Source organism: Lissotriton vulgaris, chromosome 8 (assembly GCF_964263255.1).
Source record: "Lissotriton vulgaris chromosome 8, aLisVul1.2, whole genome shotgun sequence".
In the NCBI taxonomy this organism is placed as follows: Eukaryota; Metazoa; Chordata; class Amphibia; order Caudata; family Salamandridae; genus Lissotriton; species Lissotriton vulgaris.
The window spans coordinates 1,168,031,582-1,168,058,186 of NC_141696.1; the positions used below are offsets into that span (position 1 = coordinate 1,168,031,582).

Genomic DNA, 26,605 nt, shown 5'->3' on the forward strand with positions numbered 1-26,605 from the left:
GTGAGGGGAATGGGCCAAGCAACAATGAGGATGGAGATGGGTCAAGCAACAACAACAAGTCAAGCAACAACAATGGGATAACCAACAACGTGAGGGGAGAAGACGGTCTGTAAACACTTATGGAATGCTCCAAGTAAAAAGTGACAAAAGAACAGCTAGGAAAGTGCAAGCAGTGGATGGACACTGCACTGCAAAAGGAGGCTGCCTTGGGTCATGCTCCAGGGGAGGGACGAACACAGAAGGAGGCAGTGAAGGCAGCAATCACTGGCCAAAGAGAAGTAGGGAAATGAGAGTGCCGATCAAGCCAACCAATGGTAAGCAATGGGCTGGCTCTAAGCCCCCGTTAATAACCAAAATTCCTCGCAAGACACAGCACATGAGCTTTCTCGGACAAGGAGAGTTTCGAGGCCCGGATGGGCGATGGCTTCTGCGCCATGTGATGTCATTTATAATACTTCAGCAGCATTTGCGTCTATGGTTCCTCACTATTGAGGAGTGGACACAAACAATGCTGGAACCGGAGCCAGCGTAGAGCCGGAATTACTCGTCCATATGCACCGGAGATACAGTTGGGTATGTGTAATGCTTTTCCACATGGGTGGGGACTGGAAGACATTGGCAGAATGGGAGGCAATGGGTGTGCAGGTAATGGGGGATCTATATGAAGACAGGGTATTATTGCCATATCAGACATTGCAAGAGGTATGACCTCCCGCGGGGGATTATTTATTGCATTCAGCCCTAGTTTCGGCTATTCAAAGCCATTGGAGGGAAGGGTTGTCCGAACCGCAGACCTCCATGGCATGCCAATATGTAGTGATGGTGGCGGGGTCGTTTAAGGCTGTTACATGCATCTGTATACAAAAATAATAACTGTGGGTCTGGGGAAACTCAAAAACTCTGTGTTCAATCAAAGTGTCTTAACCATTACCTGATGCGCTAGGACCCATCACTCTGTGATATGGAATCCCATCAGTTACTCTAACTGGACCGCCCTGTTGATCATCATTTGGGCCAGTCTCAGTAAAGCGGTGTGTCCACAGCGCATACTCAGTACACACCGATAGATGTAACCAAAAAAGCAGTGCACAAAGAATAACAAGTGAGGTGAGTGATTAAAAATGGATAGTGGTTTCAAAGAGAAACTTTAATAAAGAGCAAACCACTTCCAAGGTTAAAAGACGTGAAAAGCACGGGACAGCGTCTTCCTACACAGGGAGACAGCCTACCTTTTCCCCTGCTCACGGACCCAGCAACCCTGCTCTACCGGCCGTGAGGGGCCCAAAAACTACATCCCCCAGACGCCCTAGCGGCGCACCAGCGGAGTTCCGCCCAAGGAGGCCTGTTTAAAGGACAGCATTCTCGGCAGAGCGGGGGGCTCACCAGTCACTCGTGGGCACAAGCAGCGGGCAGCGTCTTCCTACACAGGGAGACAGCCTACCTTTTCCCCTGCTCACGGACCCAGCAACCCTGCTCTACCGGCCGTGAGGGGCCCAAAAACTACATCCCCCAGACGCCCTAGCGGCGCACCAGCGGAGTTCCGCCCAAGGAGGCCTGTTTAAAGGACAGCATTCTCGGCAGAGCGGGGGGCTCACCAGTCACTCGGGGGCACAAGCAGCGGACAGCGTCTTCCTACACAGGGAGACAGCCTACCTTTTCCCCTGCTCACGGACCCAGCAACCCTGCTCTACCGGCCGTGAGGGGCCCAAAAACTACATCCCCCAGACGCCCTAGCGGCGCACCAGCGGAGTTCCGCCCAAGGAGGCCTGTTTAAAGGACAGCATTCTCAGCAGAGCGGGGGGCTCACCAGTCACTCGGGGGCACAAGCAGCGGACAGCGTCTTCCTACACAGGGAGACAGCCTACCTTTTCCCCTGCTCACGGACCCAGCAACCCTGCTCTACCGGCCGTGAGGGGCCCAAAAACTACATCCCCCAGACGCCCTAGCGGCGCACCAGCGGAGTTCCGCCCAAGGAGGCCTGTTTAAAGGACAGCATTCTCCGCGTCCCTCAGAGGCCAGAGGAGGACGGGACGGGCCACTACACTTGGTTCCATCACGGAGGGAGGTATCGTGCCTAATTATTATTCGGTGTAATTGTCTGGCATTCCTCATACTATTACCAACACGATGTCCATATGGGAGGAACTCAATGCCCTTTGCGGTACTAAGTACGCCCCTGATCTTTTAACCTCCCCAACTGTGGATTATTTTTGTCTTAATGCTAATGGCCTCGCTGACAAACCTCACAGCCAAGTAAATGCCGCGCCCCTGGGTTCCTACAATAGATGGAAACATGACATCGAAACTAACTTTGGGAACAATACAAGTATACCACCACTTGCTAATCCAATAGCATTTATTGAGGACCCTGCCGCGGACACACCAGAGGACCCTCTTTTGTCTCCCAACACGACTTTATTGGCCAAAATTGAGCAATTACTGGTTGCTACTATCTCTCCCTTGGTCACTAAAATGAATGATTTAGGGGAAAGGCTGAACAATATCGAGTCAGTAATAAGAAAGCTCCCGCTTCCAGCTACCATTATGGCCACATGCGTCTGTCCTAACCCTACCACCGCCCCCGAAACGTATAAATCTGGCAATGGGGCCATCCAAATACAGCCATCACGCACACCTATTCAATTAGGCCCCAAAGTATCTGTCAAACCTGCACCAAAAACCCACACAGTGGCTAGATCCGCATTGGCAAGAAGGCCACATATCAACCTGCCCCCTGAGGCCGCCCCGTATGTCTCTGTCCTCTCTGGGGTCCCTGCCCTCATCCAGGGATCACGCGAATCCCAGCAGGATTTGCTAAATAAGGCCATCTATTGGCTAAATAAGAATAGACCGTTGCCATCAGGGCTAGACGGGGGTATTTTGAGTGTCAGGAGGGTGGGATGGTTAGGGACGCTGCCCAAATGTATTGCTGGGGATTTGGTACTTATTAAATTCAAAAGTAACAATATTGCCCCCTTTTTACGAGTTTGTACCCCCAATGAAAGTGAAAGACAAGGCACAATCCGCATTTGGGATCTACATGATTTTTACCCGAGCTCCCCTCACATTACATAGGATAAACTCTTAAGTTTTTTAATGGTAACTGATTTCTGCACAATAATTGTTGATTGATGGCTTTTTATTGTGTCTATGAAATGAAATGTCTATGGTTTTTCTGTATTGTCGATGCTTTCATGATTTTTAATTTAAAAATCGAATAAAGCTTATTATTATATATTATATTAGACGTGAAAAGCAAAATAAACAGTAGTTTCAACAAATATCTACTGCCTGTTAGTGGAGGTCGACATGCATCTACATGCGACTGGTAACAGAAGGCCTGCAGCCTTTGCAGGAGTTACAGAGGAAATGGGAGGCGGACCCCGGAAAGGAAATACCAGAAAAAACATGGGCACAACTGATTCGGAGGGCCTGGAAGAGTACTAGGAATGGGAGATTCCAACTAATATACTTCTTTATCCTACATAGGGCTTATTTAACCCCGGCTAAGATTAACCAGTATTTCCATACAGACACTGCCCAGTGCCCGCGTTGCAACTTAGAGGGTGTAGAATTTCAACATATGATGTGGGGCAGTGCGCAGTTAGGAGCATCTTGGGACGAAGTGGTGGAACTACTCTGCGGAGTTACAGAGCACCAAATAGAGCCGGATATGGGCACCTGCTTACTGCATTGGTGTCCACATACCCCCAAAATGAGGGCCCAGTGTAGAGAGGTGGAAAACAGAATTGCTCAAATGGGCGAGGAGCGGGAGTACAGTTCGACTACAACAAGCTATACGGGCTAATAATGAGAAGGAGATGGAGGCAGCGAGGGCATGGGAAAAAATTGTAGCAGCGCAGCAGACGCCCGATGCAGACTCAGAGGCCAGCTCGGTCAGGAAAGTACAAGTGGGATCGCCATGATCGATATAGTGCAGCAAAGGTCTTCAAGGAATAACCCTGTGGCATAATTATAGGGTAACATGGGATGTTCAATAAACAGAAGGTATTGTCTCCTTATCAATAATCAACTTGATATATAGAGCAGAGGAACTTAATTTTACAGGTATGAGTGATCAGGAGTCTGGGCACACCAGTGGTGGAGGGAGGAGGGTGAGGGTTAGGTTTGAGTTGGCGTCCTATTATTTCTATGGATCAGTTGAAAAAGCGTTGGTGTTACATATTTGCCACTGGGTCCAAGAATTTTGTATAAAAGCGGACTTTATGATCTACGTAGCGAGGTGTATAATTATGGAACCATTACTAGCCAGCGCTACTGGAACATAATGGTGGTAAATTGGGGGACAGTATAATATGATAAAGATGTAAAATACTGATTCTCAGGACTACTGAATTGACTTTAAACTTTTGTTGTTGAAAATCAATAAAAACAGATTTTAAAAAATGAGCTTTCTCAGACACAAGACCTAAAAAACACACTGCACCATCCTACACAAAATATTATGTTTACATAACTTAAACTTCAAACCAGTGTTGCTTGCTTAAAATGTAAAACAATCTGACGTGTATAGCCACTGGTTTAGGGAGTATTATAGTTGGGTGAAAATGTCAGTTAAAACAGGATTTTAAACTAATAAAACCACTGAAACTCACCAGTTACAGTTATCTCAAGTAAATATAACTCGTGCCCTAAGGTAACTATAAATCACACTCCGACCATGCAGAGTTTTCTCATCAATGTCATTGAAAATCATGCAGTGATATTATCAATGACACAACAGAATATGTCATGAGTGATGTAATATTTGAGGCAATTAGCAATTCATGGCGAGGGCGCAGGCAAATTCTGTGTTTTTTCATGCTTGAGAACGAGGCCAGGGGAAACGCTTTGTGCTTCCACCCAGGACAACTTCGTACTCCTGACAGGTGGAAGAACATTACACTTTCCCTGTCCGCGGTCTCGAGCAGGTAAAAGTCAGCTGTCCCAGGAGTTGGTGAAATTGGGACCGTCCCTCAGCTAGTCCCAGGTGATAGGGTCCCTGGGGGCCACTGAATGGCTCGGAGAGGGAGAGCCACACGTCCCCCTCTTCACTTTGAAAGTTGAGTTCCCGGGGAATGGGTCCCCGGGGCCTTTTCAGTCTCGGGGAGGGGAGCTGCACTCAATACTCCCCTTTATGATGCTGTGGTCCCCAGGGAAGGGGCCCCAGAAATGGTATTCTTAGTGCTTACTAGTGGCTCAGGGAGGGGGTCATGTGCCCTCCTACTCTAAATATTTAATTTCACAGATCCCCCCCACCCTCAGTACCATGGCCCACTCAGGGGTATGTGTTTTTGTAGCGTGGGAGACAGCGTTTTGTTTGGGGAGGGGGGGGGGGGGGCGGGGGCGGGGGGTCTTCTACGAATGTGCACCAGTCTTTCTGGGACCCATTCCACAGGCCTTGGGGGCAGACCATCCCCCTTTATATCTGATTTTTATGTTTTTTTCTAGAACTTGGTACGGAGTCCCAAGTCCTCCTAAGATGGCTACCGACACACAGTTGTTGATGTAGTGGCAGCCAATCGTATCTCCGTTTGAGATCTGTTGGCTCCGTGGCTCCTCTGCGACGTTAAATATACGTTTTTTGAGGCTTCATTTCTCAGAAACTACTACACGGAATTACACCAAATCATAAAAAACATTTTCTGGACCAAGATCTAGCTTTCTGCTAAATTTGGTGTAAACCTATTCAGCGGTTTGGGCTGTGGCGGAGTCTAAATTTCCTAATTCCTATGGACAAATGTATGGGCAAAACGCATTTTGGGATCTCCCCTTTTTTTCAGATCGTGCTTGACATATCACCCCAAAACTTTTCAGCAAGGAGCGGAGGTGGTAGAAAAATTTTGAGGTGAAACTTTCGTGACAAATCCTCAAACAGTGCCAAAGTTATTAGGAAAACAAAAAATGCATTTCCTAGGGAAACACGATCCAAACTAGAACTACTCAGTAGCAATATATATATATATATATATATATATATATATATATATATATATATATATATATATAAAAACGCACCACGCAAAACCTGGAGTGCAGGCGTCAACAAGGGCCACACAGTGGAGAGGATCTATATATCTATCTTATATATATATATATATATATATATATATATATATATATATATATATATATAGATATATATAGATATATATAGATATATATATAGATATATAGATCTTCTCCACTGTGTGGCCCTTGTTGACGCCTGCGCTCCAGGTTTTGTGCGGTGCGTTTTTTCCGGCAGGGTCAAGCCGGTTTCAATCAGCCAAATCCAATCTTCGATTAGAATAGTAAAAACGCACGCACAATGCGATTCGCCTTTCCACAAGGCTTGATCACAGGATGCAGAGCCTTAGAAAACAGACTTCTTTTGTTGTTACTAGCACACAGTTACTTTCTGTCTTTTCTAGTGCATTATAGTCTTTTTACTTTTATAAAGCTTTACACGTGCTGTAAATTTCTTAAAATTGCCAGTGCTCTGTGCTTAGAGTTTAATTAGAAAAATGTAAAAATCAACATATTTTAACCTACGAAAGCTTTTTGTCTTGAGAGTAGTGATGTTTCAAGTTTTTATCTCTCTAGTGAGCGTTTCTCATTGTGTCCACTGTCTTCTACTACTTTCTGATTTTTTTTTTCCAGGAAGTTCCGAATGTTCTTTGACCATTTTTTATTTATTTTTATTGTGCTGTTATTGTTCATTTTTTGCTCTGTAGTGTGGAAAGGCGAAACGCGTTGGGCTTGGCAAATTTCTGTGAATAAAGCCGCTTTCATTTTCTGAAAAGACACGAGTGAGTGCGTGCTTACTATTCTAATCGAAGATGGGATTTGGCTGATATATACATTATATATATATACACATATAGATATACACACCCATTTTTAAAACACCAGTTTCATCAGTGGTCGAATCTGAGCCTTCTCTAAAAAAAAAATTCTGGAGATTGCACTGTTAGTATATAAAAATGTGAACTTAACTTTGTTATTGTGAAACTGCAACCAGATAGCCCTTATCTATTTCTGATGGCCTCAAGCCACATTTGTAGGTATTAGGCTCAGCCATGAACTTAATGAAAATCTGATGGTTTTTGCAGTACACTTTCATGCAACCTGAAATTGCTTCAGCAGATTGAAAACGTAGACCGGGTAAAATTGAATGAAGTGGAGCAAGCAAAGATAACTGGTTTCCCTGCTTACAAGTGTGGCCTCGTCTGTAGCATATGGGTCCAACATTACTCATTGTGATTTATCTGGGAGGGAAGCAAAGATGTCACTATTTTGTCTGTGGTGTTTGGCACCAAAGTCACCTAATACAGAAAGTCTGAAGTGCCACACTATCTAACGCCCGGGAAAAGTTCACTTGCACCATCATTAGCCACGGTCTTCATCCAAACCCAGACCTTAGGCTTGACTATCTTCCACTGACTTCTTTACCTTTTCCAAGGTAGTTTTTCTTTCTCTGTCTGCGTTTTCTTGCCTCGTTCCATTTCCTCCCATGATTGGCTGCTTCCTGCAAGTTCTAATGTTAGAAGTATATGGACTGTATATAGTAAACAAAGTATAGAAAAGACACCTCCGGGGGGCTGACTTTCCAGCTTTTGCACAGCGGACAGGGAGCATCACCTTGCAGCAATATTACCTCAGACATGCAAGAGTAGAGTGATTGTGGCTACATGTTGCGCCGCGTAGTCAAAAAAAAACAAAAGACAGCCTGCGAGTACCATAGATACAGAAAGGAACCACTGGAGGAAAAAGCATATCATTCCGCATAAACAGTTGCTGGCAGTGGCGGCTGGTGAGGGTTGTGAGTGGTGCGGTTGGGCTTGGACGGTTGGGGGGGCAGGTGTTCAAGATGTTGGTTGACATTTTCTGTCCTAATCTTATCACACAGAAATGGGATAAAAAAAAAACAAATAATAAGAACATAGGCCTAATTTCTTAGACCACCCTGACCTCCTTTAGCGAAATGTAAAACAGGCAAGACGTTTTTTGTTTTTTTATCTCAACATGTTTGTATTGAGATAATAGGATGGGTAGGGGGTAATAATCACAATGCATCTCTGAAACCACAATAATAAATAGCAGAATAAAGAAGGCTTGCCCAAATGAAAAACGTAGTCAGGCCAAAAGTCGCATCATTTGTGCCCAAAACAGTGATCAGTTTGTTCTTTCTAAGCCATGGTATTTATCAAAGGACAGTCTTTCCTGAGAGAAAGAAACAAATGGGGTTTGATGAAAAAAAGATTGAATAATACACTTGCACAAATTCAAGAAAGTTAAATATGTTTCTCAAATTAGTTTCCAATCCTTTAGAACTGGTCTTCTTCAGCTTGATCTTGTGCTTTAAGTGGGGGCTAAAAGGTGTACTGATACTATTTCTAAACACCACCTGATATTTTTACACCATTTATAAATGTTTAAAATGACACCTAATGTGTAATGTCAGATCTGCGATCTACTAATATGAATGCTTTCATGATAATGGTCATAGAGGGGCAATTGTCCCGTGCAGGAAACGCTAGTTCAGTAGTCTGCAATCAATGTCTAAGGAATTTATTTGTGAACACTTTAGAACTGATTCACAAAGCTATTTTCGCTTACACGTTTTCACTTGCGACTGCCAGCAATTCACAGATAGTGACCCTGCAGTCAAAAACCTTTTTACTTCGACGCAATATATTACCTCCAAAATTATATATTTCAAACGCTTGTGAGGAGCGGGCAGTCACTCTGAAGCAAGAGTAGTTTGCTGTCAAGAATTGCGAACACCCAAATGTGAGTTTTTTGTTTTCTCACAATCTTCCCTTTATCCTCTTTTCTTCATTGAACTAGCAGAGGTTTATTACTGATTCTAAAAAGAACCATGCTTTTGCACTAAGGGGCTGGGAACAGAACGGCCCAGGTATAATTATTACACCCAATTACACCAGCAGGAATGTAACTGCTCAGCCAGGGCCAGGAATTCACAATGCAAAAAGTGTGAAACTGGCTAACTCGGTAATGTATTGTAATTGCATTTATATAGCGCTTACTACCCCTGACGAGGCGTCGAAGCGCTTTTTCGGCAAGTAGCACGCTACTCCGGGACCCATAGAGGATTAGTGTTGAATTAGTATAGTGAAACATGCAAGTACATTTTAAGTGGTGGATAGGTTAGTCAGTTATTTGGATTTGGAATGATAGCAGAAGGATAGAGGAGGAAAAAAGGTTTGATTTTATATAGCGCTTGTTACCCCGATGGGGTGTTGAAGCACGCTACTCTGGAAGCTCATAAAGGATTAGTGGTGAATTAATATGGTGAAATATAAAAATAATTTCAGTGGTGGAAATTAGTTATTTGGAGTGAGAAGGATAGCGGAGGGATGAAAGGGGAAGAAAGGTTTGCATTCATATAGCACTTGTTACCCCTGATGGGTGTTGAAGCGCTTTTCTGGCGAGTAGCACGCCACTCCGGAACCCATAAAGGATTAGTATTGAAAATTAGTATAGTGAAATATGAAGTAATTTGAGTAGTGGATATGATATTCGGGTAGAGAAGGGTAGGTGGCGGGATAGAAGAGGGAAAGAGGTTTGTATTTATATAGCGCCTGCTACCCCTGATGGGGTTTTGAAGCGCAAGTAGCACGCTACTCTGGAACCCATCAGGATTTGTGTTGAATTAGTATGGTGAAACATGAAAGTAATTTTAGTGGTGGATATGTTAGTCAGTCATTTGGATTGAGGAGGGTTGGGGAGGGGTAAAAAAGGGAAAAGGTTTGCATTTATATAGCGCTAGTAACCCTGGTGGGGTGTTGAGACGCTTTATTGGCGATAAAGTTCTTTCTGCAACTTGCAGGGAATCGTAAAACGACACCTAGGCAAGATTGCTGTAAGCCTGACCTGCTTAGACATTTATGGCTTCCCTATGTAAAATGAAGTGAAAAATGGGCCTGGGCCTTACCGGCTGGTGGTGAACTGCTCGAGGTCACATAACACCGTCCGCACACCGTCTCGACGTGCACGAGTCCCTCTCCGGACAGCAACCTGTTGTGCCCAAGGACTAGCTGCTACAGCCTCCCAGCAGTAATGCAGACTGCTGCCTCAAGCAACAAACTTGCAGTCAGTCACGCTGCGCAGCAGCATTCAAGAAATGGTGTCCAGTGCCGTCCACAAAGACCAGGATTAATAGACGCACGAGAAGCAACCTCACTCACTATAGGTCAAGTCTGCGTAGATTCGTTCCTTGGATTCCTAACTGCCACACCCTTTCCCAACCTATCCCAGGGGAGTCCCACCCACGCCCTGTAACGAGTTGGGAAAGGGTGGTGTGACAAGGCTCCTCACTCTGTGATTGACATGGAGGTTTTGTTATCACAGGCTTGTATTTAACTCCTTAAGAGCGTCAAACGTTCAGCGCCCAGTGCTGAACGTTCGAATAACAGGTGCTGGCCCGTCGGCCAACGGTCGTGCGCAGCACTGGCAAGGTAGTGCTCACGACGACCGTTGGCCGATGGCAGCACTTAAAGGGTTAAAAAGCGTGGGGCAAACTTTACCTCCACGCCATCAGGGGGTGGAGACTGGGCTTTGAATCTAAGTCTTTGCCAAGCTGATTATCTCACATGCTTCAGGGCTGTGAGGTTGTCAGCCCGGCAAACACTTACACTTCTTTCGGCCCGACCCGGGAGAAAACAAGCCATCACGTGATGACTGTGTCTACAATGGTTATTGTACAATGCCGGTGTCGATGGTGAGTAGGGCAGACAGTGCTCCGTGTACAACATAACATGCTAAATTAAATTACAACAAGGGGCATTTTTTTAAATGAAAACCAAATGAGCATTCAGCATTATTATTGCTTTATGTAACAGGGGAGGAGTCCCGACGCCCGTAGAGGGAAACTGCCATTGGTTGCTGGGCTGGGCCACAAGGTGTACCCCCTCCAGGACCAGGTGAGCAGGACAGTTCAGCACAGATTTGGAATCATCCCCTCCCTGCCATATGCCCAAGGAAAAAATCAACTCTGAGATGCAAGAGGGTGGGGAGCTCACTGTCGTAGAATAGGCATCAGTGAATTGCAGGATTGTTTTAGGACAAAAATAGGTATGGGTGAATACTACTCAAACATTCATCTTAAAAATGAATGCTGGGATTTTGGCTTTTGGAAAGGCTTGACGGACGTCCTGGTATGCAGGCACTACTTTCAAAGAAGCCCATGTAAAGGATTGCTCAATCTTTTGGCAAGCTTTGATTCACATACTCAAGTAAACATTCATCAATGCATTTTTTCCACCGAAACCTATGACGCAATTGAAGTCAAAGTATTCCCTGTAAGGAAGTAGAAGTGGGAAAAAGCAGGCAAAAGCAAGCCACAAGTCATATAAGAAGGCACATTAGCTCAGGCCTGGTGGCAGTCACTGTGACGTTAAAGACATCTTTCTTATTCTTCTGCCTTGGCTAAAACAATTGGCAAACAAGTGTCTATGGATTAGTTTGTTAGTTGTAGAGAGTAAAACTAACTGAAATGCAGAAAAGTGCAGTACAGGGTCAAAGGCAGAAATACAATAATTGACTTTCTTCACTTGGAGGACAACAGTCAACACAAAAGCGCTGACGTTATTAACAACTGAAATACTCCCAACAAGGTCCATACATTTTCTTGAAACAGTTCCGGCACCCTCTAGATTGACAGATCAGTTCTTCTATTGTCAAACACCAAGTCCATGCCTTTAGCCGCACCGGGGCGGCTCCTCCATTTGAGCAGAGTAGCGTTGCCACCATACGCCCCAGAGCTGAAAAATAAAACAGTAATAACCGGTTTATTTTTCAGCAACCTGTCCAGAACGGTCAGGATGAGGCAGGGTCAGCGCTGTCGAGTGACAGCAGCAGAGAACTGTGCACTTGAAAATATGCATGTCCCTTTGGTCGGCCGTCTTCGGACAGCCAGACAGACATGCGCATTTTAAACTTCTCTAACCTAGTTGTCTTAGACAGTTAGGTTAGAGAAAGCCTTGGCCTCCAGGGCTCTTAGGAGTACTGTGAGAGCCTGCTCTATCCAATCCTGGTGCTGCTTTCATGCTGTGAAAGCAGAGCAGTCGCGGCTGGTGACATTTGAAAGTGGTGGGGCGATTGTGTGAACGTGCGTACTGTGATGGCTGGCGAGGCTAAATGGTGGACAGCGAAACTGGCAGTGTGTGCTGGCTTTGTTGTATAGAGACAACAAAATAGAAGTATAAGGGGTTTATATGAAGACAAGACATAACGGGGCTCTATTAATCCAACAACATGGTGCGAGCGCGTGTGCCTCCATCTCTCTCTCTCCTGTACTGCAATTGAGAGATATGCTATTGTCCGCTCCAAAACATTCCCGCTTCGTTGGGGAAAAAGGGCAGCTGGTCCATTTTCTTTCAACCCGTGGCTTTTGACACCATTATTATTTAACGACCACCACGAAGTATGTTTCCATTCACAAATAATTGGATTCCTTGTGTTACAACAGTCAGGGTGTCCACATTGATACCCCGAGCCGAGAACTTTATCTGTCTACAGTCTCCGGCAGCCAGGCTCTTTGCTTGGCCCCACATAGAACAGTCAAACCCCGGTTTGTACATCAGCAGTCTCGGACACTAAGCGCCGATATCCGCCCCATGGAAATCACCCGTCATTCAGACCTAGTGCTTCGAGTATTATAAAACGCACAATTGAAATATAAAGACTGACTGCCTCACAATAATAAAAATACATGTAAAAAAAACTTACCTTGGCTTGGCTTGGCTTCCCGCTCTGGCTCTCGAGTCGAGTCCTGTCCCGAGGGCCGAGACTGCAGACTCCCGCGCGCCATCCTGGATTTTTTTGAATCCCTCGTCACCAGTGTCGTCACTGAAGGCTGCAGGCAGCCTCCCTCCGCTCCATGGCAGCCGGCGCTGATTGGTTCGGCCGGCTGCCCTAAATACGTCATGTCTCCTGGTCTGCATGCTGCAGAACGGAGAGTGGGAGGAGGCTTGGGGGAGCGGCTTGCCCACTGTTGCTAATACTGTCTGTTTGGACTGCCTCTCAGGCTGTCCAAACAGTCCGTATTCACAACAGTGGGCAAGCCACTCCCCCAAGCCACTCCCCCGTGCCCTGGCTGAGGCTCGACTCGTAAACAGGAAGTAAGTTTGCTGACTGCGTTCTCGCCGTGCGAGAAGGGCAGGCAGAAACAAATGGTAGTTATAAATAAATAACTACCATTTGTTTCTGCCTTCTTCTCGCACGGCGAGAAAACAGGGGGGGCGGCGCCCAAACGCCCCCATGGTAAAACCGCCACTGAAGCAGAGCCAGGATTGGGTAGTGCAGTTTCCTGCAACTGAGGTTCCTGAAGAAGGAGGATGTTTCACTACGTAGTAAGGAAGGTACAATAATTGTATTTTTGTTTTTGGGTCTTTCAAAATACCATTAACAAGTGCCCTGCCGCTGCTACGCTCAGATTTAGTTCCACTTTATGTTCATGCTTCCCCCTTCATCATTGCTTCAGGTGCATTACTTTTTTGCTCCCCCCCAGTCATCGTTGCTTCCTCATTGTTGTTACTTGCCCATTGTTGCTTGATCCCGCCAGCCTTCTTTCATCATTTGCCCCCTCCCATCTTCATTTCCATCCCCTCCACCTCCTGTCGTAGTTTCTTTTATTTATCCCTTGGATAGGGTCATGTCAGTCTACCATCATTCTGATGTTGATAATACAAGTACAGCAGTGTTCGGTACCGGTACGCGTATTACTTGCACCGTTTCAAATTGACATTGCATTTCAGCAACCGCCAGCTAATAAATACGTGTCTGTGGACTGTCAAGCATCTGCTGTCTGACTGAAATTAACATATGGTTGGTGTAAAACATGCTCCATACTTGTGGTAAGGTGTGAAACATCATTTGAGATCATTAACAAGTTGAGATCATTAGCTTTCATATCTTACGAGCTGAATTCAGGATAGCGTATGTGATTTTTTAGTGAAGTATTTGAAAGGAAATGGAATTTTTACAGCAGGCTACTATTCCGAACACAAGTCGTCTTGCCAGCGACAGATTAGTCCCTCCTCTTGTGCGGTTACGGATATATCTAGGAGCCACAATGGCTTTCTGCCCTGATGCACTGTGAGCAATATCGTGTTCACAACAAAAATCAACATTTTTGGCAGCCCTGAAAGTAGGCCTGCCTGGGATGCAACAATGAGAACAAGCATTGACAAAGCCAAAAGTCCTTGCCTATGCGAGATCTAGTGGCTCAGTTAATGTGTTTTTTAGCGATGCTGTACAGCAGTGTGGCTGCTGTACAGCATGGTTGAAAGTAAAAAAAAATTATAAGTGAAACGATCGGTCAACAGTGGTCGTGTAGCCGTGTTACAGCATATCGTTTTCTTTTATTTTTACTTTCAGTTGTGCTGCTGTACAACATAGCTTAAATACAACGACAAAGCCAAATAATAGAGCTGTTTAGCCTTGTTAACGTGACCTGCAATCTGTTAACAGGATGCAGCAGTAATGCACAACTCCGCTAGGCTACTGGACCACCTAAGCTGATGCTCATGATGTTCACTCCAAAAAAGACTAATGCAGGTAATAACTTTAAGCTGCAATTCGTGAAATGTAGTTAGAAGCGTGGAAATGGACTTTACTACTGAGAACCCAAGTAATACATTTGCCAAGCCAGGCAACATAAATAATTAGAGGTGTTTAACTAGTTCTAACTATTTCAGGGCACTTCTCAGGTAAGAACATTTGACTGGCTCCAGCCCATCAGCCTCCTAAATTAATCAGCCAGTTGGAAAGCTTCTCCGTTTCTCTTAAGGCCACCAAGCACAGAATGCAGTCTGAACTGGGGCGCTGGACTTGGTTCCAAAACTTGACGGTATTGTTTGCTCCTGAGCAAACGACTTTAGCTCTCTGCAACCCAGCTCCCATAGCCACCTACATAGACGGTGATAGAAATTAGATAGATGCCTATGTTCACTAATCACTTAGAAATAACAACTGTCAAACACCAGTGACCAGATAAAATGGTGAACAGAACAGGTGAATGTTTGTCAACATAAAACAGCAAAGTCTTCCTTAAAACACCCTAGTGCACACTTGAAAGGGACTATTCAGAGTACCAAACAAACAAGCATTTGCAATGCAACAGGTCACGCATTATTCAAGTTTGAGCTATTGGCATTGCTAATAATAATTCAACACTCAAACATTTAGTAATGCGAGACCTATTGCATTGCTACTTCATCTGAGACAATTTTTTTTAAGGGGAAAAGGTTCTTTTTCCTGAAATACCAGTTGGTATTTACAATTCTCAACTAAAGTTCCTATGTTTTAAAATGAAAACATTCTTATATTCCCAATATTTCGCTCTAAACCAAGCCCCCAAAATGAAGAGAGTAAATTACTCAATCAAAATTCTTAACTGAACCTTGGCATGGAAATTGTTGGAAGGAAAGCAACTCAACTTATAGCACTCATGAGCATGAGAACAGAATCTGCAGGGGGAAATTGAAAATAATGTGTGCTTCTACGATCTGTAAGACCAAGGCTTAAAAACATGGGCCAAGGTCGGAAAAGCCGAGGTAGTGGAAGTCAGCATCCGTCCGATAAGCAGGGCACATGCGGCCTTGTGTGAAGCGTTCCCACGGAGCGTGGCAGTTTCTAGAGCAGAAATAGAGGGTGAGCTCACCGTCTCGACAATTTTAGAGATGTTGTGACACTTACGTTTCTCTCGGATCACCATCTGTGAAAAATGAAAAGGTTACAAAGCTGAGAATTAGGAAGACCATGAAACTACGTTCAACTTGAAATGCGAACGTCACCAGCAGCTCCTGGCAGACTAAGGGAACAACCGAAATTACATGTTGGCTAGGGTGACCAGAATTTTAAAGCCAAAAACGGGGACATTTCACTGAAATAGAAGAAGGACTACAATTTTACTTCGAGCGATGAGAGGGCTCTTCAGCAGAGAATTACAGAACAGGCAGAAAGAACATACGTAAAATGCAATTTTTAAGCCCAGTAGCTTGCCTGTTAATTAAATTGCTTTCTTACTATCCCTGCTTTGTAAAACATAACAAACACCTCCCACCCTTTTTTACAAAAACGGGGATATGGGCAAAATTTCTTGAAATTTGCTGGGACAGCTGGTTAAAAACAGGGACAGTCCTGGCAAAACGGGGACGCCTGGTCACCCTAATGTTGGCCCACCTACTCCCTTGAAACACGCCCTGTGAGGACGGCAAGAGATGCTCATTGTATGCATGCTATACTGACTGCCGATACATGACTACAGCATTGTTCTTCCTCGCCACTCTACTTGTCAACGGAAGGTCTCATAACCACTTGGAATCACCCTGTCCTGATACCGACCATTAACAAGGACAGGGTAAAACGCCTGTGACAGCAAAACAAAAATTCCAAAATAGTGGATGGCTATGCCAATGCTTGTTTGTAAATGAGGCCCTGAGTTCACTTGTCCAATAGTTGAAAGCGGCACAGGGATTGGCGTGGCGCAGCCATTTACAGACACAGTAATTACAGGCTGCGCGCCGATCGACGAATAGATACTGTAGAGGGCAACAAAGCAGCTTTGGGTTATTTGCAACGTGCAGAGCCCCTGCGCTCTGACAAAGGAAGGTCTTTCTAAATACAACTTCACATCCCAATTGTGAAAGTCAATATCCATTTACAGCCAAGGGTTTAACGGCTGTCACAACAGAAGGTGCAATCATCCTGCACGTGCGATACCCTACCAATAGTACACAAATGGCAGGGCGATCATTCTGTTGTGACGTCGGCTCGTTGCAACGAACAATAGATGCCGGAAAACACGTCTGTCTCTGCCTAGAGCTCATGTTTTTTCCCCGGAGTTTTACATAGCGCAAACTTGACCTGAGAGTATCGGATATCAGAGCGCTTTGCATGAGCACCATTTGTGTCACATAAGGACACATTCATTTTTGTTAGGCACTTTTTGTTTGCGAGTGGATGCAAAAGGTTGGAGGTTTTTTTTCTCTTTTCTGTGCCATTGTGTAAAAAAAACTTGTGGGGAAAAACAGCTTTCGTCATGATGCAATTGAAAACAGTTTAAGAAATGCAATATAATGGATTTGAGAAAAAAGAATACTTTTCAGGCAAGAAATGTTGGCCCGCTTGATCTGCCTTAAGACTTAGTTCACTAAGTGAATTTGTTTACGTCTTCATTTAAATCCTGTGTTTTCGACGAACAATCTCAATTTTAGAGCTCGTAGAAACATTGCAAAACAGTAAGGGTGGAACAAGGATGCAAAACTAGCGGCAGACTGGGAAGTCAGTCAGTCACACAGCTTTATTTGATCTTTTTAAAAAGGATCATAAAAGCACAAGTTTTCTAAAAATTCCAACACAATATATACACATATATACACATTTAAAATAAGAATTAAACAGTTGCAGTGTTCTGGGTAAATTCATATAAACGTTTATGAAAATAGCAGTTCAGAATTTAAAATTAATTAGTTATGCTACTAAAATGTCGTCCCACCTTTTTCCTCTTCCTAAGACAAGCCCACAAAAATGAGGCAACAGAACAGCATACCAATGGATCCGGTAGAGTTTTTAAAAAGTACATAGCCACCCGGCACTGCCTAAAATTGTGGTACCTCAGGATTGGGAGTATGAATGTTTTCCTTAGCTCTGTGTAGGTCTTGCAAAATAATACAATGTGTAGATCTGACTGTACTGCGTAGTTGTTACAGGGATAGGGTAAGAGGTCTGCTAATTTATATTTATTTTGGGGGTATCCCAGGAGTAGCGGGATCATGTTCATGCGGAAACGCAAAAGGTTAAATCTGAGTTGCGCATTATTTATGCGTGATAAATACTGAAAACCTTCCCCCGATCTTGGTGGTACCACATCATAAGGAATGGAGGAATGATGAATAAGTTTCTTTTCTCTTCGGGCATACTTTGATCTCTTAATGAATAAATCAGTTATTCTTTCCTTTCAAACCCTTTTGCAGGACTCAGGGTCCCGAAATAATTCTCCCATCCCTAACGCTTTCAGATGGACTTCTACGTAATTTAACCATCCAAATCTTAATAATTCTCTCATGCCTAACGCTTTCAGATGGACTTCTACGTCATTTAACCATCCAAATCTTAATAATTCTCCCATCCCTAACGCTTTCAGATGGACTTCTACGTCATTTAACCATCCAAATCTTTTATAATAATGTAATTTACAACAGTCCTTGATAATGGCTTGTGTCAAATCCACTGAAGACCTCCGCCATACGGATAGCCAAAACAAGACTGGAGCCAGTCTTATGTTGTTGCTCAAATAAGGAAGCCCCAATTCGCAGTGTAAAATATGATTTGGGGCTGAATGCGGCAAGGACACACGGTTTTAAAAAAAGGAGCCTTTCTATTTGTTGTAGCGGTGCAACGTTAGCCATACCCCATACTCCTGCCCCATATGGTGCAGCGGACTTAGTTTTAGCTGAATATATATTCTTAATTGCAACCAGTGGGCTGCCTCCCAACTTCGTAGCAAATCTTTTGACAGCGTTAACACTCCTTTGCATGCCCTGGGCTCTTGCTGCCACTAAATTAGACCATGAGTGGTCTTTATCAAAAAGCCCTCCAAGGTATGAAAAGGAGTCGACTGTCTCGATTTTCTTGCCTGCTAACTGGAAATGGGGATGCTTCTCACCTCTTGCGGCTCCTGACACGATTATAAATGATTTTGATTAATTGACCTTTAGGTCAAGGGAGGCCATAAAGGCGGAGTAGGCTGTGATTAGCGTTTGTAGGGCTAAGCCCTATCTGGCCATCAATACCGCGTCGTCAGCGTACGCCAGAATCGGAAGGGGGATCCGATCAAATTTAGGCACATCTACCGGTAGAGCAGACAGGGCGGACTCTACCCAGTTTGTATAGATTGAAAAAAGGAACGGGCAAAAACACAACCCTGTCTTACTCCCTTTTCGACTTTAAAGAGGCGAGGGCACTTCCCCTTCCTGCCATACCTTACACAAGCAGTGGCATTGGCGTACAACTGGCGTATGAAACCAATTATTGGTGGATCGATACCCATGCCCTTCATCATGGACCACAACCTCAGGTGTGACACACAGTCAAAGGCCGAGGTGAGGTCCATGAAGGCCATGTACAGTTTTCTGGCTTTTGCTTCTGTATATTTTGCTATAGCTAGGGAGAGGCTTAAACACTGATCTACCGTCCCCATTCCTCTCCGAAACCCGTATTGTGCCTTCATAAAAATATTGTGCGATTCGGCCCAGTCCTCCAATCTGCTAAGAATCCCCGTCCTATAAGTTTGGCAGTAGTGTCAAGGAGGGATATGGGACGATAGTTCTTTGGGGATCCCCTGTCACTTTTTTTAAAAATAGGCCCAATTAGACTGGTTCCAAGAGAGAGGCGGGCCTACAACCTGGATGCTATTAAAAATGTTTGTAAGTAAAGGCACCCACATATAATAATTCTGCTGAAAGAGGTCAATTAGAACTCCATCTGGCCCAGGCGCCTTACCTGGGGTGCAGGCTTCCAATGCCTTCCTTATCTCTAATACAGAGAAAGTTAACCCTCCCTGTAGTAAAATCTCTGGGGAGGATAACAGTGAAGTTGAACGGGTTGCTAAACCAAAAATTTCTTAATAGTGCCTCACCCATGCCTCCTCCTCTACTTGCACGTCTAATGTAGGTTCATTGAGGTCTTTAAAATGTGGGGCATTCACGATTTTCCAGAAATCTTTACTACTGCCTGACATAGCTGCTTCCTCGAGATCCGCCCATGCCTGTGCCCTAAGATCTTCTTTTCTTGCCCTCCTTGCTAATTTATAATCTTTGCGTAGCGCACAGATTACAGAGCAATTTCTAGGATGCATGTTTAAAACTTTTAACAAGGGCTTTTTTTGATGTTGTGTAGGCTGTAACAAACCACCCCATTTTGATGGTAGCATTAGCAGACTTAACCTGTGTGAGTGCTTTTTTTACTTTTTCCAAAAGAGCAATAAACTGGGTTACCAAGAAATGAGGTGATGAATTCTCTTCCTGACTGGTTAATATTTCCTCCTTTATTTGAGCTATAATTTCAGGGTCTAAATGTAATCTTTGTGCTTGTGACCACTTCAGCTGATAACCGTTTTTTCTAGACAAATGTACACCTTCTAGAACCTTATTATGTTCTCTAGGTTCAGATAAGATACTTAGGTAGATAGATAACATGGCGTGATCACTATAAGAAAAGAATCGGGTACTCGTATGGACAACTTTCCCATGTAAATGTGCAGAGGCTAAAATATGGTCTATAATAGACTCTTGGGTACCCCTTCTAAAAGTGGACCCTAGCCCTCCCTCTTCTGATACATTTATTAAGGACAAGTTCCACTTATATAACAAACTATTCAAAACCTCACCATACTCATTATGTGTGAAGTGTGAAAAGAGGTTATTGTAGGAGTCTTCTACTCCGCATACCCTCGTGCCATTAAACTTACAAAGATGAGCATTAAAATCCCCCACCCATACAAGGTTTGCACTATGCCCATTTTTCCCATGGTACAATTTCTCAATCTCTAATGCTAGTGCGTCTGCCACTTGCCTCGAGTTCCTCCTAAACTCATTATTGTAAATATTAACAATTGTCCAGATGCCCTGTTTCCTACTACCCAACTCAAAGATCTGAAAGTGAGTATGCCTATGACCAACTTCTTTGATTTGAAGTGGTAAAGTATTTGAGAATAGAGTAAGAAAACCCCCCTTCGCCCTTCCAGAGACTGACAGAACAGCTGCGGAATGGAAGGTGCGAAAACCAGAGAAGAAAATTGGTTCTATAGCCCAAGTCTCTTGAAAAAATGCTACCTCCATAGATTACCACTTATTTGTCCATTCGGGATTGGCTATTTTGGAAGCTAAATCTGCCACGTTCCACGATATCATTAGGTCTGATTCCCTTAATATGAGTCGTACAGGTTGGCAAGGGGTGCTCGTGTTCCTGAACCCTGGGTGCTAGATTTGCAGCTGTAGTGGCCTCCTCAGAGGCCACTACAGCCTCGGAGGATCGTGGAATCGGTGGAATCCCCAACGGGGTAACCTTTACAAGGGACGCAGTAGTTGCCCTACTTAGTTTGGGCGGTGATGTAGGTAGTCAGTCGCATTCCTCCAAGTTCGACAGTGGTGCAAATCTATTATATAGCCTAATCCCAGGATTTCAATGGGGTCCCTCATTCGTATCAGAGGGCGTTTTTGGTTGTCTGCCCCTGTATTCCCCTCCCATGGTTACACCCTGGCCGTTCTAAAATAATTCCAGGGGTAAAGGTATTATTTGGGAGTTCCTTTGAGAAAAGCTATGGGAGTTAGCTAAAAGAGAGATACTTGTGTATGCATTGTCAAAATTATTTACCACACAATCGCCACCAAACGATTTTCTTGAACCCCCCCACCCATCCCACTCTCCTGGCCTGGGCAGTCAAGTCAGTCAGTGCTTCGAGGTGAGCACAATGAATATGTATGACAAATATTTAACATATAGTGAATTTCACTAGTGACTATTTGCATACGTGCTAATCATTCAGCAAACTCTTCTGCATTTCACTACATCGTGAGTCGCTGCAAATAGCCTTGTTTCAGTCCAATATACCGGAAATGGCCACGATGTGCTCTGCCATTAACAACTGGTGGAAAGTAAGGAGACGCAGAGTTAAAACAAATGGGCAGAAGGCAATAGCTGCTAGAAAAGGAAAAGCCAATCGTGATCTGATTGACCACATCATAGACTGTGTTTGGCTTTCCAATCACTGAGCTCTGTAAATGTCAAAGCAAGTCAAAGTCATGACAGTGACAGGTCCATAACCAGAGTCGGATTGGGACCAAAAATAGGCCTGTACACCCAGAAAACAAGCATTGGTCGCAAGACTGTAAAAGTGCGGCCGTGAAATCGAAAGTGATCGTGGGGGAAGCACGCGAGTGGAGCGCGAGCAGCAGTAATCATACCATATGGCGCCTCTGCTCAAGCACGTGCCCGCGCACATGCACTACAAGCTTTAGCAGGCGGTAGCATGTTTTTAACCCCTTGCGTGCGGGGCGTATTCCCTGCCTGTGCTGACTCCGCCTTGCGTGGGCGGAGTCATGACGGAACGGTTCCATCATCAGCACAGCTCAACCGATGCTGATGACGGAACCGTTCTGTCATCAGCACGCAAGGGGTTAATATGGCGTCTCTGCTGTAGCATTTTTTGAAGCCCCTACTTAAAGTCTCACCAGATCAGCGCAAGCGCTGGGTCGGGCGAGACCTAAAAAGGGACCTTGCTTTAAAATGTGCATTACACAAGACACCGTGAAAGTGAAAAAACACTGGCTGTGTACGAAAGGAGGACCCTTTACCACTGGGCTGCCTGGTGCCATGGAGACGAGACATGCAAGGTACAGTGAAAAGAGCTTAAAGGTACCTTCTTGTCTCTGTCAAAGAGTTTGCCCTTTTGACTGTGGTGGTCAGCAATTTATTCCCCCCGAGTTTATCGTTTTCTCCTGTGTGCCTTCCCTAAATGCTGACCGTTAGAAAGATTTGTGTTCTCTAGCTTGGTTTTATGCAAAAGTGGCTTATCTGATACCTTACTGTTTACCCAAGCAATTAACAGATTTTTTTATTACAGAAAGAGTTGAGGGACTTTCGGGAAGGCATTTTTCGGTAATTCCAAGAATTCTACCACGTTATATAATGTAGGTCCTGGTTCAAGAGCACACCATCGTAAGTATTTATGCTTTATTACAACATTAAATGTGATCTCATTCTTCATTATGTGACTTTACTAGTTGCAATCGGGGAGAAGATGCTTTGACTGTTTATTTTTTCCCATTAATAGGCATTCTGACACATTTTTTCAAAGAGAATTATTCTTCGTTGAAATAAACACTATTATTTGGCCACCGAATGGCCCAAAAGTAGGACCCACACCAGCCTTTTCCAATGACAGCTTTTTTTAAATGACTTCTAAAAATAAGAGCGCACATTTTAGGAAGCATTGTAACAGTACGTAATTTATTGCTGATGTCACTTTTATATTACATAGGGTTCAGACTGTTACATGTGCATGCGGAGAATGTTAAATTAATAACCTGAGCTACTGATGACACTAGGAAAGGCAAATGGATGTATAAGTTGTGGGCTTCACTCGACAACATGGCATGAGCGCTGTGAGGGGAAAAGATGGCGGCCGGTCTGTGAGTCCGGTCGGGAGCTCCGTGCTGACCTCCTAAAAAACTATGGCGCGTTCAACTTTCAGACCTGAGAAAATGTGAGCATTTTAGCCTCATCCTTCGGAAAGCTATCGGCACACCGGGCAACTGAGATCTTGCCTAAAAAATGCACCAAATCGCTATCTGCTAACATGCTTGTCTGACTTTAAACTCAGCAGCCTTTCTCCACTGACTCCACTATTTTCCGCACTCGCACTCGGACTCGGGCTCGGACTCTAGTCAGCCTCAACACGTCTCTTCGCGTTTAAAAACGCACTTTACAAATCGGATTTTCTCTTTCCTCCCTCCTCCCCTCAGCTCTCTCGGACATGATTATTGGGACCGGGGGTAGCCGTGCAGAGACGCTGTTTTCCTCACCTGCTTCGCGTGAGAACCGGGCGCCGCTGCTGCAGTCGAGCTCTCTGTTCCAGTCTCTCCTCAGCCGGTGGGAGGCGGCCTCTGAGGCTACAGAAAACTGCCGGAGGGCTGCAAGGAGAATCTCCGTCTTCTTCCGGGGCAAGGGAGGTGGAGGCAGCACACCCTATGCTAATGCTGCTGGTCTCCGCAAGAGTCCCGGACTTGGGTGCGCAGTAGTAAGGCTTGATTTGACTGCAGTGGGGCATGACTCGGAGCTCGCTGTGAATTCTTTCCTGATTGCAGACACGGAGGGGAAGAACACAGTGACCTCTTCTACACAACATATGATCCGGGTAAGCGAGGGGGGGATCCTGAAAGCGGGGTGCAGTGCAAAAGGTCCCGATAAGGCACAGACAGCAAACAGCAATTGTGAAAGTGAGAGCGTGGAAAAGTTACATAAGGGGGATTGCTCTTCTGATACTGATACCGGGGCGTTCCCCTGTGCTTCAATCAAAGAGGGGGGTCGTGGGGCTGTAGAAAAATCTTCTGGTATCCCGGAGGTCCCGCAGGTGACGGGGCAGACCTCTGATTGCTCAGGAAGATCAACATACTGTCTAAGGAACAGGCAATTTCTAAAATCCAACCCTGCCATAAGTACAAAACCTCTAGTTCCCCCTCCTCCTCGAAGTACTAAAAAGAAAACCAGGAAAGCCTGTAAGGTACAGGCTAAGGGTGGGAAGACATTCAAAAAATCCGGGGGTCCTACTGACCTACGAGAGGGGGTTGACCCCCCTAAAATCAAAGTGACTCCCTCATTGAGATCCTTCTTTAAAATTCAAGAACAGAAACAGGAAGAAAAGAGAAAGAAGGACGGTGAGCTTAACATCATTCAAGTGTCTAGTGGAGCTGAGCCCAAGGTCGGAGCCCCTCCTTGTATCAACTATAGCCCCCCCCAAACCTTAGCCGGCCTGATGTCTACTCTGCCTCCGTCTTTAACGGAAGATGGACCTCTAATCCCCCAAGACCCTCCTTCCATTCGGATTGAGCCTCAATCAGAGACCCCTATTTTAACCTCAGACCAGTCTCACTCTGAGCTCTCGACAAAATCCTCCACTGAAGTCTTTTTAGTGAAAATGATGGTTGAAATGAGGTCCAGATTTGAGATCTCGGAGGGAAATCAAGGCAAGATACAGGTAGCCTGTGATCTCTTAGACACAAAACTAAATGCCCTTGGAGACAGAGTCACGGCAGTCGAGGCGGAGGTTGTCTCACTATGCAGGAGAGTGGATTCCAACCAAAAGGAAATAAGAAAGCTAAGAGAAACTGATAAAATCTTTGCAGATAAGCTGGAGACGCTAGAAAACCACTCCAGACGTAATAACCTGAGAGTCTTAAATGTTCCGGAAGGCAGAGAAAGTACGGACATCAAAAAATTCATTATCGCACTTCTAGAGGAGTATTTCCCTTGGTGCAAGGACCTAGGACTGGAGGAGGACATACAGCGGGTTCACAGAGACCCCTTTGGTAGAAGTAAGGAGAGGAAGAACCCGAGAAAAATCCTGATTAACTTTCGAACATACTCCATCAAGGAAAGACTACTAAGTGAAGCAATAAAAAGTGGTTCTCACAACAAAGACGATTGGTCCTTTAGGATCAGATCAGATATCTCCAAGGCTACACAAGACAGGCAGTGGGAGCTGGGGCAGTTCATGCCGGAGCTGAAAGCTCTGGGCGCTTCAGTCCAGATGAAATTTCCTGCATCTCTACGGATAATGTGGAGAAACAAAATGCATAACATAAAAGACATCAAGGAAGCCGAAAATTTCTTAGAACAACTGCGAGATCAGATGAGGAACTAGTTGGCGCCTCATGTTTCTTTTCACGTTTGTCAAGCACGGAGCTCAAAGAGGGCTTTAGTAAGCCCAAAGAAGAAGAAAGGGAGGTTTCCCCAGGGGGGGGGGGACTCTTAATATACTTCGTTTTTATAGGTACACTATTGATTTAATGAAACAAAAAAATATAAAAAATATGCACGGGGTACGGGAGCAAACTAGGGAAAAAAAAGAAAAAATAGTCCTCAGCAGCAACAGAATGAACAGAAGGAGAACTCTGAGCGCCCAAAAGATAAAAACAAAAATAAAAAAACCCACATAAAATGAATAAAGATAATTCTCAAGTTAAGATTATTTCCTGGAACGTCAATGGACTAAGAATCAAGAGTAGAAGAAGGAGAATACTAGAATACTTAAAAACGGTAGACAGCGAGATAATAATACTCCAAGAAACTCACTTATTAAAAAAAGAGTGGGAAGACATCGTGAAAAAACTTCACTGGGTCGATTCATATGTCTGTACCAACCAGGAGTGTGTTATCAAAGGCATTGCCATCCTTTTTAAAAAATCTCTGAATGTCAAAGTGGAAGCTTTTGAAGCGGACCCAAAGGGGAGATGGGCCCTGGCTAAATTAAGGATTCGAAACAACGCCCTAACAGTGGTAGGGTATTACGGCCCTAACTCGGATGATCCGGTCCCCCTACAATCACTATATTCTCATTTACTCTTGGTCTCTGCTCCAATAGTTTTAGGGGGTGACTTTAATATTATCCTTGACCCAAAAACAGACCGACTCCCCATAAGAAGACAAACAACTTTGCCGAAAATGAGAGACTGGCTGGGGGTTTATAAAAGAGATTTGAGGTTAGTTGATATCTGGAAATTAAAAGGGGACAATCAGAACAACTTTACTTTTAAAAACAAAAAACTTGGAGTACAATCAAGAATTGACTTTTTTCTTGTGGACCATAGTCTGATTGAAAAAACAGTCACCGTAGAACACATCCCCGCCCATCTCTCAGATCACTCAGCAGTCCAGATCACCATGAAACTAGAGCCGAATAATGACATCTTTAGATGGACTCTGGACCGCACAATTCTCTTAGATCCCCAGATTATTGACCAGTTAAAATCACGAACTAACACTTTCTTTGAGGAAAATAAAGAAGGTACCTCTGCACAGATCACTTGGGATGCGT

At 44.6% G+C, this 26,605-nt stretch overlaps 1 protein-coding gene across 3 annotated transcripts in view; it reads right to left on the reverse strand.

Moving 5' to 3' along the window:
- The window catches only part of DGKH (diacylglycerol kinase eta), a 749,224-nt gene that overhangs the window by 554,026 nt on the left and 168,593 nt on the right, over window positions 1-26,605 (reverse strand). The gene's annotated exons all lie outside the window — the stretch shown is intronic.